Genomic DNA, 15452 nt, shown 5'->3' on the forward strand with positions numbered 1-15452 from the left:
ACAGTCATAACACGTGTCTCACAGGTTGAGTCTATCATTTCGAAAGACTCTGTTGTCTACTGTAGGCCTAGAGAAACTACCTTCAGGGGTTTGCGTCCCGCTATTTTCTGACCTCTAGGCTGGCTCCTTGAACGTGGCATTCTCAGCACCTAACCAGTGGTGTTTGTGCCTCATCGGAATGGTGTCCAGTAGCAAACCTTCGGTACCGTTCTCACAGCCAGCAGTGATTGAAACTTCCCAACTGTCTTCAGCCTGCAAACTGACACTTCAAACCCGGAGAACAGAACGGCTTATAGGAAGCACTGTGTAAACTTTCTGTGAGAGCTCAGCTGATGTTCCGGTCCAAAGAGCTTTTTATCTTCTTACACAGTCTACTTCTGTAGCGACCCCGTAATTAGTTAGCGAATCGATGTTCACTAGCTACTGTGTCCTAACAAGGGGTTGGGACTCTTTGCCGATACCTGGGAGAAGTTGATCCGTCGTCCGAAATACTCCACTCAAAATTTAATGGGTCCTGGATGTTTTGCTACTGTTTCACCGCTTTCCTCTGAACATTCTGCTTTATTTGGTTTTTCCGGGCCTCGTGTGGGTTGCACTAGTCTGTGTGAAGTTCCAGCGTCTGATTAGTTTCTGTCAGTGCAATTTCAGCTTATTACACTTATATTTGTATTCATGGCAAGCTGAGAGATCTTGACCCGAACCCGGTATTACGACGGAGCCTGATGACATCCACCTAGTGTATATGGGGTAAGGAGTAAAGTTACGTGCGTAGTCTATTTTTATGCACGGGTAATTGCGAGACCGTTAACACCACGGGACACTTTGGCGGATGTTACATGATTGTGAACANTACTCTGGTAGACTAACCATCCACTACCCATCTCTCTAACACGTTTTCTAACAGACCGTTCGAATTTGTTCCTTGGCCACGTTGCACTCAGACCAGTGTTCAAATTATGAGTTCTAAATACAATCACATACGTCCTAAACAAGTTCTTCTATGCTGTGTTCAGGCAGCTGAACAGCAACCATCTTTTCTGGCAAATTTAACCCCAACTTTACAACAGATTTCCTTAACAGCTCGATGAAATTAATGTAGTTTCCTCTTATTTCCATCCCACACAGGTTTCCTATTTTACCGCAGTGTTCCCCTACATTTTGCTCACCATCCTACTCATCCGAAGTCTCCTTTTGCCTGGCGCGCTCAAAGGTGTCCTGTTCTATTTGAAACCCGAATTCTCGCGCCTTTTGGATCCACGCGTTTGGGTTGATGCTGCCACGCAAATATTCTTCTCACTGAGCTGTTGCAACGGCGGCCTAATTGCCATATCAAGCTTTAACAAATTCAAGAATAATTGCTGCCGGTAAGCTAACATTGTTTGTTTAGCCTCTCACCCAGCTGTGGGCAAATGTCTGGTATAGTTACAAGTGGGGCAGGCGACGTTCGTTTGAGTGTGAATTATCCTATACCTATGGTGTGGAGAGCAGAAAGAATCCTGGATAAGTATTGTTGCAAATAAACATGGTATCACTATCCGGTGGAATCACTTCCCATCATCAAAGTTACGACGAAATACAACCCATTTAATGCAGCCGGAAAGAAGGATTGCGATGTTCTTCAGATTCACACCATTCCTGTGTGATTGGTCATCTGAGGATTTTATGGGAGAATAGACCAATAGCACTTGGAGGACAGTCCACTCTTCAAGGGAACATTATACCGAAATTTTATCCGACTTGTCAATTGGAGCTAACAAGGTGCAGCTAAAGAAATTCAGTAAGGCTGCTTATCAGGTTCCACGCCTTGCCGAACTTTATGGCTTCTTTCCATACCTCGTTCGTCTGCGCCTGTGTGCCAGTTGTATCCCCTGATGACCTTCTAGGGAGTGAACACTTTGAAAAAAACAACCGGAGTCATTTCTCCCGCGAGAATATTCTCTCTTGTGATTTACACACATTCATTCACCAATTATATAAGCATTCAGAGCAAAGGTCATGAGGATAGCAACTGGTATGCTTAAATAAAAAAAACCGTTGTACGACGGAAACTTGGTCGCAGGTCTCAGTGTTCGTGTCAATCGGTACTGTAATAAAACGAAGCCTGATTATTTTGCAAGCCATCTTGAGATTGAGCGAAACGTCATCTGTGTATCCGGTGTCAAGAGGTATGGCCGAATCCTTAGTGTCTATTAGTATATGTCATACTATTGTTCCCTCAGCACTACTGATTGTCAATAGCAGCTCCGTATTCCGAAGTTGTATTCACCACAGTAGATAGATGCACACAGACCGTAGTGTTTTGACGAGGCTGTTGCCGGATAATGGAATACATGGGGAAAACCCGATCATACCACGAGGTTTCCCATGGAGACAGGACAATTTCCATTTTGGGAAACGGTCTACTCTTCGTTCTCCCATGCCAGTGATATCTTCTGAATTCCTCGTCACACATATGGACGATATACTTTGAAAGGGCATTATCAATTTTCATACATTATCGATTTTATTATTATTGAAGTACGGTTTGTCGTAAAATTCGATTATTTGGGTATCTGGTTCAAAGAACATGTGGCTGCGCCCCGCCCCCCGGTTTTCTCGTCTTATCTAAATAAATGGAACCTTCCGTTACACCTAAACGCCACTGCGATGGTTCCGAAAGTTCAAGGTTGCAATCGAAATGCAGTTGCTACTTGGTGTGAAAACACTGTGTAGGCTCAATTCCAGAATAACGTGTAGGTAAATAAACGGTGTCATACTTGTCAACATTTTGTGCAATCTATCATGTGCATGGGTTGGTATGCAAGAACGTTTTCTCGGACATGCAAGGGTTGATTGATGATGAAACGCGAAGCTACCATTGGAAGAGTTTCATTCGAATAGACGCAACCTGAAACAAGGCAATCATTTACCTCGTTAATTAGTTAACGATCGAATGAACCTATGAGAAACTGAATGGGTGAATGTTTGGTAATTGTGTATAATATTCGTGAAATCCGAGTGCAGCGTGAGGATCATGTTCGCCACAGTACATGGTATCAAAATCTACTAAATAGTAGTAAAGTACATGAGAATGATTCAAAGATTTGTTTCAAAGTCATAACACGTGTCTCACAGGTTGAGTCTATCATTTCGAAAGACTCTGTTGTCTACTGTAGGCCTAGAGAAACTACCTTCAGGGGTTTGCGTCCCGCTATTTTCTGACCTCTAGGCTGGCTCCTTGAACGTGGCACTCTCAGCACACGTACTAACCAGTGGTGTTAGTGCCTCATCAGAATGGTGTCCAGTAGCGAACCTTCTGTGCCGTTCTCACAACCGGCAGTGACTGAAACTTCCCAACTGTCTTCAGCCTGCAAACTGACACTTCAAACCTGGAGAACAGAACGGCTTATAGGAAGCACTGTGTAAACTTTCTGTGAGAGCTCAGCTGATGTTCCGGTCCAAAGAGCTTTTTATCTTCTTACACAGTCTACTTCTGTAGCGACCCCGTAATTAGTTAGCGAATCGATGTTCACTAGCTACTGTGTCCTAACAAGGGGTTGGGACTCTTTGCCGATACCTGGGAGAAGTTGATCCGTCGTCCGAAATACTCCACTCAAAATTTAATGGGTCCTGGATGTTTTGCTACTGTTTCACCGCTTTCCTCTGAACATTCTGGTTTATTTGGTTTTTCCGGGCCTCTTGTGAGTTGCACTAGTCTGTGTGAAGTTCCAGCGTCTGATTCAGTTTCTGTCAGTGCAATTTCAGCTTATTACACTTATATTTGTATTCATGGCAAGCTGAGAGATCTTGACCCGAACCCGGTATTACGACGGAGCCTGATGACATCCACCTAGTGTATATGGGGTAAGGAGTAAAGTTACGTGCGTAGTCTATTTTTATGCACGGGTAATTGCGAGACCGTTAACACCACGGGACACTTTGGCGGATGTTACATGATTGTGAACAGCCTTGTGTCAAAACAGCCGTAGCTAGCGTCCCACACTGTCAGTACCAAGAGCACCAGCATGCCGAACTCCCGGATTTATTGTCATACCAAGGACCGTCAACCTGAGCGTTGATATTTCGAATAACGTCACGATGTCTGCGGTATCTATTCTTTCCATCATCTGATATTTTATTTATCTTATCATTCTTTGGTGAATCTGGGTGTGGTTAGTTAGGGGTTAACAAATTATCATTTTTTATTTTAAGTTTCGGCTAGGATTCTCCCGTGAACCGTTGAAACTCATAGCCCCAAGTCTAAGGTTAACTTGTACCCAGGTACTTTGAGCCGCTGCGATGGGTGGGCCAGATGGTATGTTAACAACTTCTTGTCCAGATGCTTCCTTCTCTGGGTATATTTGGGCTTATTAGTGTTACTAGTTGCGCCATGTTTCTAGTATAGGGTGACTAGTGCGTTTGAGTTCTGCTTTCTGTTCCCTGAAGTTTAGGATGTGTCAGCACGAGAGGCGCTGACCGGGTGGTGTGGGAACGGATTTATCTTTTGCTGTGACACATGGTGAAGGATCTCTTCTGCGGTAGCATATTTTTTGAAAGTAGTGGCATTATTTGGAGATGAATGAGTGTTCCGGTGAGGACATAGTGTTAAATAAAGCTAATAATGTAATAATTGTTCAGCTGAACCCCATCCTGGTGCCTAGCTCCCATGTCACCCAAAGGTAGCACGAGGGCTGTCAGGTTGCCAAAGCCTGGACAGGAGCAGTCGAGATGCAGAGGTCACGTTGGAACCTCGTGCTTTAACCACTAAGACATCTCGGGCTCTTCAAATAAAGTTATAGTGTTTCAATGTAGAAAATGGATTTTTAGAGAAAACCTCAAACATCTGAACTTCAATCGGGTGAAGATGATTGGCACAAGGCAGAGAATCTGAGGAATTTGTTTTAATTTCGTCTATCTACACACGTAGGTTGAGTCCTGGTTAACCAGTTCGAGGAGGAGACCTCCACTGAAACCTTTGCCTGACGAGTAATCTTACACGACAGATAGTCAGACCACTGTAGAATTCTTGAATATTCTGGGATTTTGTATATGCTCTTCGGTTCCTATCTTCTGGTTGTAAGTCCAGTCACCCAAAATGTTTAGTACACTCGATAGCCTACATTTTTGTTGATGAGGCGCATCTTGTATGACATTCACCTTTGATCTCAAGGTATGAGTACTTCACTGACTATCCGTTTTTCGTTTGCCAAATTTTCTGTGGAAATAACGATAAGTTCGTCAACCCGACCAAATTATCCTAAACGACTGGTTCACGAGAAGGCAATGAAAATGACTTCAGTGTAGGCTGAAGTAGTATCATTTCTTGAGCAATTGGTAATGACCAGGCTGACACAATCTTCTGGCACCCATCTGTGAGTACATAGAAACCTCAGACCCTGAATTAATGAAACAGATACCTCTAGGTAGTCTAATGTCATAATTCATATGATTCATATTGGCAGTACTTGGGGAATTGATGATAGCAAGGTGTTTGCCATAAGCAAAATCAATGCACAAAAGTCAACATTTAAACTGGACAAGGATTCCAATTCATAAACAGAATTATTAATTTTGTAACTGAAATTTCATTCCTTAAATGAAGCCAATTCATACCAAGGGGCATCGTGTATAGTACTTTCTTCCCTTACAGTATTCATTGATTTCACTCAAAGGACGAAATTTCCATTGAAAAATATTCCCAAAACTTCTCACGTTAACGACAAAGTGATTTCTATCAGGTTGAAAGTTTCTGCCTCAATTTCAAGGCCTGTTTCGAAAGCCTGCCAAATCGTACAATGGTGTGAGAATCCAACTGGACAGAATTCGTCTTCATGTTACCTGGCTACGCGCCCGCGTTCACGTCTGCACAAGCCACGGCAGGTTGCATGTCCTATAATGAGGTCAATCACGTTGACATCACGGCACCTGTAGTCAGACATGTGTCATGACGCTTATCAGACAGCTGATGGAATGAATTTTTGCAATCGACTTCCGTGAAAACTGAATAAAATTTTGGGCAGAAAAGCTCATTGTGATACGAAGGTTCCAAGATTTGACGCAATCGGTTTAAATTGGTACCGTCAAACGGACCAGAGTGTCTGCTCGATACCCACTATGCTACTCTAGGCATTTTCGGTCTAAATTACTGAGTGAATTTTTGGGGAGTGCGTGTTTTGCTGTACGATACGACACGTGATTTTAAGTATTTCCGTTTCAAGGACAAACACATGATTTTGATGGTTTCAGTCGCATCTCACCAAGCAAATACAGCGATAAAATAGAAAACCAGGTTAACATGCTTCACAATATTGCTATATATATATATATATATATATAAAGAGGTTTATTAAACAACGGAACTACTCGGCTGTGGATGTTTGATTGGTGAGTCAAGACAGTGTCAGTTTCTACGTGATTCTTTTACTGCCAAAGACATGGGTCATCTCTCTGAATGTGGATCGCTTCAGTTGCTACAAGCATTTGTTAGCCAGTAATCTTCGACCGATGTTTTTGTGTGCGATAAATTACGTTGGGTGAGTCAGTCGGATTGCTCCGGCTGTCAGTATCGATCCGGTGGTTAGTGGTAGCGCTTGTCATGTGTTTGGTTGCTCCAGTTTTCCAGTAAATCCATTATTCGTTGGAGCACTCCTCCTGCCTTGGCGAAATTATCCTGCCGATTCCACACGAAATGTGGCAAGTGCTGGACTGGAGTTTGGCCCTCACTAGAGTTCATCGGCAATACATATCTTTGGTAGTGTCGGAATTTGAACCCCGGACATCGAGCCGAGCGAGTAACCAGTAACCCAACGCACGCTGGACGCATCTGAATTTTCACTTCTGAATGGGCGGACGTGCTCACACTTGTTTGTCCGGTTCGTGTCGACCGACTGACCCACCCGTCAGGACTGCTAAGTCAGATTTCGCCAAGGCTGGTTGAAACCAGCTGGAAAATTTCGATTAGTTGTATGTATTTTCCATTGAGAAATCTCAGCGGTTTCGAAAATGGATGTATTAGTAAGCGGAAACCAAATATGTGTCCGTTGGTGGCACGCGCATTTTGAAAGCATCCAAAGAACTTGTACATGCCCTGTAGGCTGCGCGTGCGCACAATTTACTCCTTTAGACAGAGTTAACAGCACGGTAAGTTGGGCTATTCATATCAAATATTGCACGTGCGGGACAGTTGGCCTTATGTATTTTTGGTCCATACGTGCTCAGGACTATCCAGTCGATGGGTTTCAGCGAGTCGTACTGCGCTTTCGTAATTTAGCAATCATCTCAGACACTTTAAACACGTGCCTACTAATGCTCCTATTTTCATACTCTTCACAGCCTACACCACAACCTTAGAAGTACAAACCGCTTTTAATTCTCGAAAAACACACTCATTTGGTTTCCACGAGAGCCTTCGACGAGCTCCAGCTGAATATCGCGTTTATTTAGCTGGGATTCAGATGAATCTCCTGTTGAAACCAAGTCGCTTTGCACACTAATAGGCTCAAGTAGAGCACAAAGTCGATGGAAACTTGGGAACTGTGCTCACATGGTGGACATCGAGAAGAGCAAAATTGGTTTGGTTTTGGTGAATTCTTTCTGGCAACTTTACGACCAATGTTTCTTCGGGATCCTAATTCTACTCATACTGCACTGCAGCATGAGAATTATCAAAAACTTTTTATAGTTCATGAGTTGTGGTGTAGTGAGATTCGGATATGATAAAAAGATATCATCAGCATGTGTTGTCCCATGGTTGTCCCATGGTTGCTCTAAAAATTCTTGTTTGAGCTTACACATAAAAATATAAGCGAATATGACATCTAGTAGAAAGTCCGTCGCAAATCCATTTCTTCGTTTTCTAGTTTATCGCTGTATTTCTCCAGTAAGGTGCGATTGAAAGTGATTGATCACAATCGTATGTGTGTTACGTGGAGTATGCTATCAGAAACGATTTGACGATTTGAGTAGAGTTCAATCAAGAGAGCTCAAAAGAGTTTTTGTATGGGGTTCATTCCAGTAGACGGTTGTCCACCCTTTTCAACCCTCCCACCGTATCACCTACCAGGTGGACGTTTGATGGTTGGATTAGCGTCCCAATTGAAATCGACGTAGTGTTGCGCATAATATCATATTCGAAATGCTGGTTTTGTTTTCATGTTTTCGCTATGCTTGCAGCACGCAACTGAGTTAATTATTTAACATACTAATAATGTACTGGTGTTTAATTTGATCAGAAGAGTATTTGATATTCAGGGACCATCTCCACCGATGAAAGCAGAACACCAATAATGAGTCGTTCTGAAATTTCCGTAATAAATTCATACCTTTTCCACGTTGGAGTGTTTGGAACCAATGGAGAACTGATCGTTCCAGTGGAATAATCCACTGGGTGTTTTTCTGATTTTTCTGAGAAGATTTGTTTTCTCCACATGGTTTTTTCACTTTTGGACCTGGTTAGCCGCCCTGTGCAATCTAATCGGCTTTTTAAAGCTCCAGGCGTTTTCTCGGGATTGCGTTGGCAACAACGCCGGGTTCTCCAAGCATATACGACAATTTCACCATTTCCTGATTTATGTAACAAACGTTCAGTGAAATGTGGCAGCAGTGCAAACAAAGCATGCCCATGTCACAAGAGAAACATCCTCTACATGTCGTAGGGTTGGTCATTTTACCACTGGAGTGCATCCATTCTGTCAGAATCTTCCTTACAGTCAACAAGCGGTTTGGTTTATGGAACTGGCGTACTCCTGTGTAATCCATGCGGTATCTCACGTGACCCAAAGAAGCGAACTATACAACGGTTGCGATTGGTGGACCGATTTATTTGTGTTCAACACAATGATGAAACCTTGTGTTTACTCTTCATGTACGGCTAGTTGTTCGCTTTCTTTATGGTCAGTTTGAGTGTGTATTTGGGAGAATTTCACACCAAATCGGTCATCCCAGGCTTTATTTATCGACAACGATAATAATTGAGTGCTTGGTTTAAAAGGGCGCACCGTTTGATGATGATCCATTGTATAATCTGGGATCGGTTTATCAGAATATTTTGTGGAAATGCATTAATTCCAGTCTTTCTGTAACGTGTCTGGTGCCCGAATGTCTTTTTATCTGGTTCCCTCCCAAATTTGGAGTTTACTGGTGGGACTGAACCAAGATTCGAACTCCGGTCATTGCTCTGACAACATAAGCATGTTTCACCACTAGTCACAAAATTATGCTGGAATCACCCGAATAACTATGTCTACACAGATGATCCAACTTTAAGTAATCCTGTTTTTTTTCAGTCGATTTGAGTGACCACTCTGGTTTGCTTGACCAACTCCGGCTAGCTTATGTGCCAAAAATAGCAATGTGTACAATTTCCTAGATAGAAATTACCTAAAAGGATTGGAATACCTGCAGTAATCTTTGACCAACATGTTCCGTTGAGCGGAAGGCTGCAGTACAATGTAGATGCTTTTGTCGCTACCGAAACCCTGCCTTTTTCCAAACGTCACCCAACTCACAGTTTTGCAGTATTTTATATACGGATGACGTGGCTACTAACCCGAGTGAGCGAAAACGCAATGAAGCATTTTGGCCTGTCAGCCGGAAATATAAACAAGATATCGTCACTTTGGTGAAAGCGTGACAGAAAAATTCTAGCACCTTGGTCATCAACTGGCTTGTTGTCACTTTACTTGAAGTTAGTTGCGTCCGAATCGTTCAAAGGATAGTTTTCGACCTTTGTTACTAGGTTCTCGATGAGCCCACTCTTGCGCATCACCTACCTTTTGCAATGCAAAAGTAACCAAGCCATTTTTCTATCTTCTTGCCCACACTCTCTCTCTGGGGCACTCTCCTTAGAGACAGTACCGTATATCATTGTGTGCACAATCCACTATTTATGCCACTCCCAGCAAAAATGCTGCGTCGGTTGTTTACCATACTGCCAAACACTTTACGCGTGTCCCCATTTTGTCGTGAAAATTCAAAGTATTTTGAGAAGCCACAAACCTATTCACAATGCCTCCTTTCTTTTATCCGCCTTATTTCCAAGAGATGCCGTCATTGTGGCTTTCATCAACTGCGCCACGTCAGTCTACGCTGGATTCGTCATATTCGCCAACCTGGGTTTCATGGCCGACGCAAAGAATACGACGGTCGACGCTGTGGCAAAATCGGGTAGGTTTCGAAACACACTGAATAGCAGTATGGCAATTAGACTTATAGGTGTTCTGTAACCATTAACCAACCATTCGATTACTCATATTATTATTATCTTTTTGTCAGAGTACTTCTTCGGATTTCGCACTTAACTTATGGACTCGTTTCAACGCAGTGATTCTCGTTGGACAGAATTGACCGGAGTGTTGACTCTATCCGTAATTCGTATGCGGCGTTTGAAGTACTGACATCTTCAAATGAAAGTCGTTGACCTTCCAGGGGAATCTCACCACGACATATCATGGAGGCTTCATGGCAGGTGCTGACCGATGTGATTACGGTCTACAATGCTGAATATGTGTAAATGCGGTGGAGGACTTGCTGAGCAACTGTACCCTGAATACTCAGGCGAGAGTAGGTAAAGTCAAAAATGTTTCCTGCAGACTGTGTCGGCAATTCCTGAGTTTGAGGATGTGAAATATGCGCTTCACAATGTTGAGTTCGTCCGAATGATGAACCAAAACCGTTAAGTTCTGCCTCTGAGTGTCAGCCTGACAGTATTGGAAGTAGAATCATAGCTGAAATTTACAACGATGTCGAATGCGTGTAAAAAAAATAAGCAATTCGCTTGTCGGCTCTTCCACCCTGGAAGAAAATTAGCTGGAACTTCGTAATCTCTCAGCCCAGTCGCAAACTTAGAGAAAGGGAGGTTGACGGCGAAAATCACCTTGGAAGGATGCCAGTCACTTAGCGCCTTGGACAACGTCACTCGAGTGGCTGCGTTGCATTAAACTACCAAAAACTGGTCACCTGACAAATTCTTGCTAGCTGATAGTATGAGATCCCGAAATATCAGGTGAGATTTCGTCTTAAAGTGTATGACTGATTCCACAATACGGGCTCTCTCAGCTAATCGACCTCACGCACCGTAGAGGAATCTCTGCTTGAGACATTGGGTGGTGTTGATAGAGACAACGGGACTGTGGCAAACTGCAGTTCGGGCAGTATTCACCGCGGATATGGTTCTAAAACAGGTCGGGTCAGGTACACGTAAAGCGAACATAGACCAGTGATAGCAAACTATTGGAATTCAAAGAGCTGTAAGGAACAGTCATGTCATGTAGCGCTCTCTGGAACTATCAAAACGGTATAAAGAAGGCATAAAGGAGGTACAGAGGAAGCAGAGGACGGAGAGGAACCTGGGTACTGTCAAACTGTGACAGAAAGTTACCGAACGGATAGAACAGACTGCAGATAAAGGGTGGTCAACAGGTGCACACCTGGTCATGGAAACCACAGTTCAAAGTGCGCGTCATGTCGCCAATATGTACGCGAACTGCGACCTACATGTTCCCAAGTTCTCACACGCGCAGTGGAGCTACCTTGGACACGCGCCTCGTAACTAAACGGGTAGCAGGTTCAAATCCCGTCCTGACCGCTCTTGTTCACATCTACGCGAGACCAACATCATCGCACATAAAAGTGGGAAGCAGACGGTTGGGATAACAACCTGGCACAACCATTTATGTGTCTGTTTCAGAAATTCCAAATCAAAGTCTGCATTGGACGGGATAATGGAATCCCAAAGAAATCTGACTACTTACTTGTTTGGTTCTCGGATCCAAGCAGTTCTCGGTAGCTAAGCAGAGCATGCACATTTTGTGCTATAAAAAGTAGCAGCGCGTAAGTGCATGGTCGGAGTCCACGCGGCTACTCCAGAAGAAGCGGCACACAGGGAGACACTCTGGTCACTGGTAGTTGATTGCAATGTGGTCTATTTGTATCCGGTACTGTTTTCTTTAGTGGGCACCATCTTTTCAAGTGATTTCCGCTATTACAAAAATTAATAATGCAAAGGAACAGTTTGTGATTAGCACACATTTTCAGCGAGCTATTTCCGTTGTCCGTGCATAGTATATTCAACTCAAGACGACCGTGCATCAAGTGAGAAGTGGAATTGATGAAAATGGACCATGAGTGTAAGGAACCAGTGATCGACCTCCCAAAAGATCTTATCCCCCTCATAAGTAGTATCTCCCCACTGTAACCGCTTTAACTGACGTAGAAGCACCGTTTTCCAACAACCGTGAGTTCAAAGCCAAGTATACATAATGCAGAATAAACAACATACGTCTGCTACAGCGTCATCAACAACGCGCTGCCGGTATTGAAGCTAGGTAATATTGAACCTCGGCAGAGCGCGCGGATACTGTAAGCAAAGCGGTAGTTGTTCATACCACGTGATATGGCCAGCTTCCACCTAGTTACGCAGAAGGAAAACAAGTACGTCGAACAAAGGACCCGTTCTGTGTCCACTGGGTTGATCAAACTTCGGCCGTGATGGGTAGTCCAATGACCACCGAGATACACCTAATTCAACCAAACAGACCGTGGTCTGTTGATCTTCTATGCACATTGGCCTTGTGGATGCAGTACAACTTGGTGTTCAGGCAGAAAGATAGTTTATGCGATGTTCGGTCATTTTTATATCTACCTCATATGATGGCTAAACTTACATGATCAGATGCTTGGTCATCTAAACCGACTTGTTTATTCGTTGTTACGTTAAACGGGGACGGTTATCAATGGCATCTAGCCAGACTTTTGGAACTGGATTGCAACGCCAGCAGTTTTTTTATCAACGGGTGATAGGCGATGAGAAGTGAAAAGTCTATGAATAAATCGTGATTATTGTAATTCGTCTTCGGAGGGGGCGGGCTGTTCGCACGAACGCAGTTCAGCTAAACACTTTTTCACCTTGCAAAATCGGTGCATTTCAATACATGTGCTGCGATGGCCGTCACTGTTTTTATTCCATGGGAACCGTACGCTGCCTATCGATCAGCCCTCGAAACTCCCAACCCAAACCACAAAAATAAATCACGCACGAGATAAACAAAAACATGGGATCGTTTTCCCGTTGGTGGAATATATTTGTGGAATAAGGAGGTATTTTTCGTTCTTCTCGACAAAAAGCTGCATAGTTATGTGCGTGTCTGAGGGATTGGTTTACTGTAATCCTGTAAACAAAATAGCAACCTCCTTAAGTCTTGTTTTGTGCTTTTATGAGGGTACAGAATGAAACCTACTAATTAAAAAATCAATGTGTTAGCGTCTGTAGGGAGTTTGGAAGGCGTTATGTGCATAGAAAAAGTCCAATTTTATACCAACGACCGAATAAGAACGAGCCATCATACCTAGGAATTTGTACCTCCGGTAGCCTTGAAGCTTAAGGCGTAACTTGAATTATCCACAGTCGGCATCGTTGGCTTTCGCCTCGGGTTGTTGTCGTCCACCGTGACGACTGGTAAGCCGTCAATCAGACTTCATAAGGTACATTGCTCGATGTAGATAACAATGTACGTGATTTTTTTTAAAAAGACTATTTATTTAAATAATTCATGGCTTTGGCCAATCCAAACAGTGTTTCTCGTACAGCAAACCAGTCAGCGAGCGTGGATAGGCAACCGGACGTTCGATAGCCCATTTGGAATACGAATTAATACTGACCAAGGAAATGTAGCACTGATAACTGCCACTCATGGATAGTCTGGTTAGAACACGAACACGTGAGATGCAGCAGTCGGATGGACGTTCATCAGCCTCTACTCTGGGTTCACAGTTTGTTTTTGCTTATGATACACGAAATTCCCTCATCAGTTATCACTAGTCTATTCCGAATAAGCTCCCTCTCCTTCATTGCTATTAGACAGTTCCGTGCCAAAAGTCCATCTAATTTTAAAGCCCTAATCCAAACGGTCATTGCATAATACCCGTAACTTCGTTGTCGTGATCCGTTCACATATTTTTAAAAACAGCTGCTGGTAAATTTGCCATTGGCTAACACCCAGAACTATTCCACGCAGACAAACAAACGATACGGTGGACTGATCGCGTTTCGATTCTCAAACATCCTGAATTGGAATAGTTGCAGGATGGTGGACCGAAAATGAGGTGAAAATTCAATATCTTGGTCGATTTACTGATTTCGCATGGATTCAAACATAACTGGCTACCTTGATTATTTCTTGTGTTGTTTCACTAAATAGTCAGTACCAATAATGCAATGACTCACCTTCACTGAGTAGTTTCGCTGTGGTAAGCTTACCGGTGTTCGAACCACGGGCGAACTCCAAGCATTCGAGTACCAAATTCATTGTTCTGTTACATCATAGTGAACTTGAAAGTAGCAAAGCAATTTAGTTTGCTCCCCCAATGTTATACAATTGGTTATCATTTGATAGAAATTTCATCACATAAATGAAGCCAATCTATGCTGAAAAGCTTAGAGGCATTGCACATCTGGCTCATTCTTATTGGGAATCATCAGCAATGCATATCTCATGAAAATCCAGAGAGTCTTGCACCGGTGACCTTACGATCGTGGACTGAACACTGGAATTCGTGGCAAAGAGCCGCTGGTCAGCATTGTGATTAGCTCGCACTCAAACACGGTTTAGCGCCACTCATCCTTCAATCACAGAATCCAAATCAAGCCACTCCTGCGCATTCAAACTACTATCTGGGAGGTCACTTGTTCAGGACTCCCTGGAGTTTCGTGAGATACCGAATGCTGATTATTTCTGCCGCATACCTTTGCATTTGGAACTCGTCATCTTACAGCGACTACAGTTTGTGCCCAGTCTAATGACTAGGGTTTGCATTTAATCTATCCTGTATGGTTACGTCATCCATTAGAATTCTATTCCACACCCCCTTGCACAACCCGACTAAGTCCATTCCCACCGAATTTTAGAACCATTCAGATACGCCCTTCAGCGATTGTACCATCCACTGATACAAGCAAAACTTCATCAAGTTTTCTCTGGAGTATACGTTATGTGTAGATACGATCACCAATAGGCAACCGAAACAGATTCCAAGTTGTGCTAGTTTGTTTATCAAGATGATGGCCTATACGTCTGTTATCTCTGGCCTCAACGGCGTTCCCGTTACGTTTGGTCCTATTGTGCTTTATGACGGCAATCACTTTGCTGCTGTACCAATTGCAATATACGTATTGCAGTAGGATGTGACTGAAAGATGCCAAAGTGAACATATCCTTTATCATACCTGGTCTTCGGATCTTCGGGTACCGCGAGAGAAATTGTGCAAGTGTCCCGGAGAAACCACTGCAAAAGCGCTTCTTTGAAGCGCGCACACTGGGCACAGTCTTCAAAACTGATAGGTGCGGAATCCCATCGGTGCTCTGAGCATCACTCTTAATCGGTCATTTTTTCGAAGACATTTCTCATGAATGACGTTTCAAAATTGTTCTGTTTGGTGCCAGTTGACTTTGTTGAAATTAGTACACTAAACAGTTAACT

The 15452-nt window shown here is 43.3% G+C and overlaps 1 protein-coding gene across 1 annotated transcript in view; it reads left to right on the forward strand.

Moving 5' to 3' along the window:
* The window catches only part of T265_13143 (hypothetical protein), a gene marked incomplete at both ends in the record, with an annotated part of 101059 nt that overhangs the window by 60280 nt on the left and 25327 nt on the right, over positions 1-15452 (forward strand). The window lies entirely within an intron of this gene.

Source organism: Opisthorchis viverrini (genome assembly GCF_000715545.1).
Source record: "Opisthorchis viverrini unplaced genomic scaffold opera_v5_39, whole genome shotgun sequence".
Lineage (NCBI taxonomy): Eukaryota > Metazoa > Platyhelminthes > Trematoda > Opisthorchiida > Opisthorchiidae > Opisthorchis > Opisthorchis viverrini.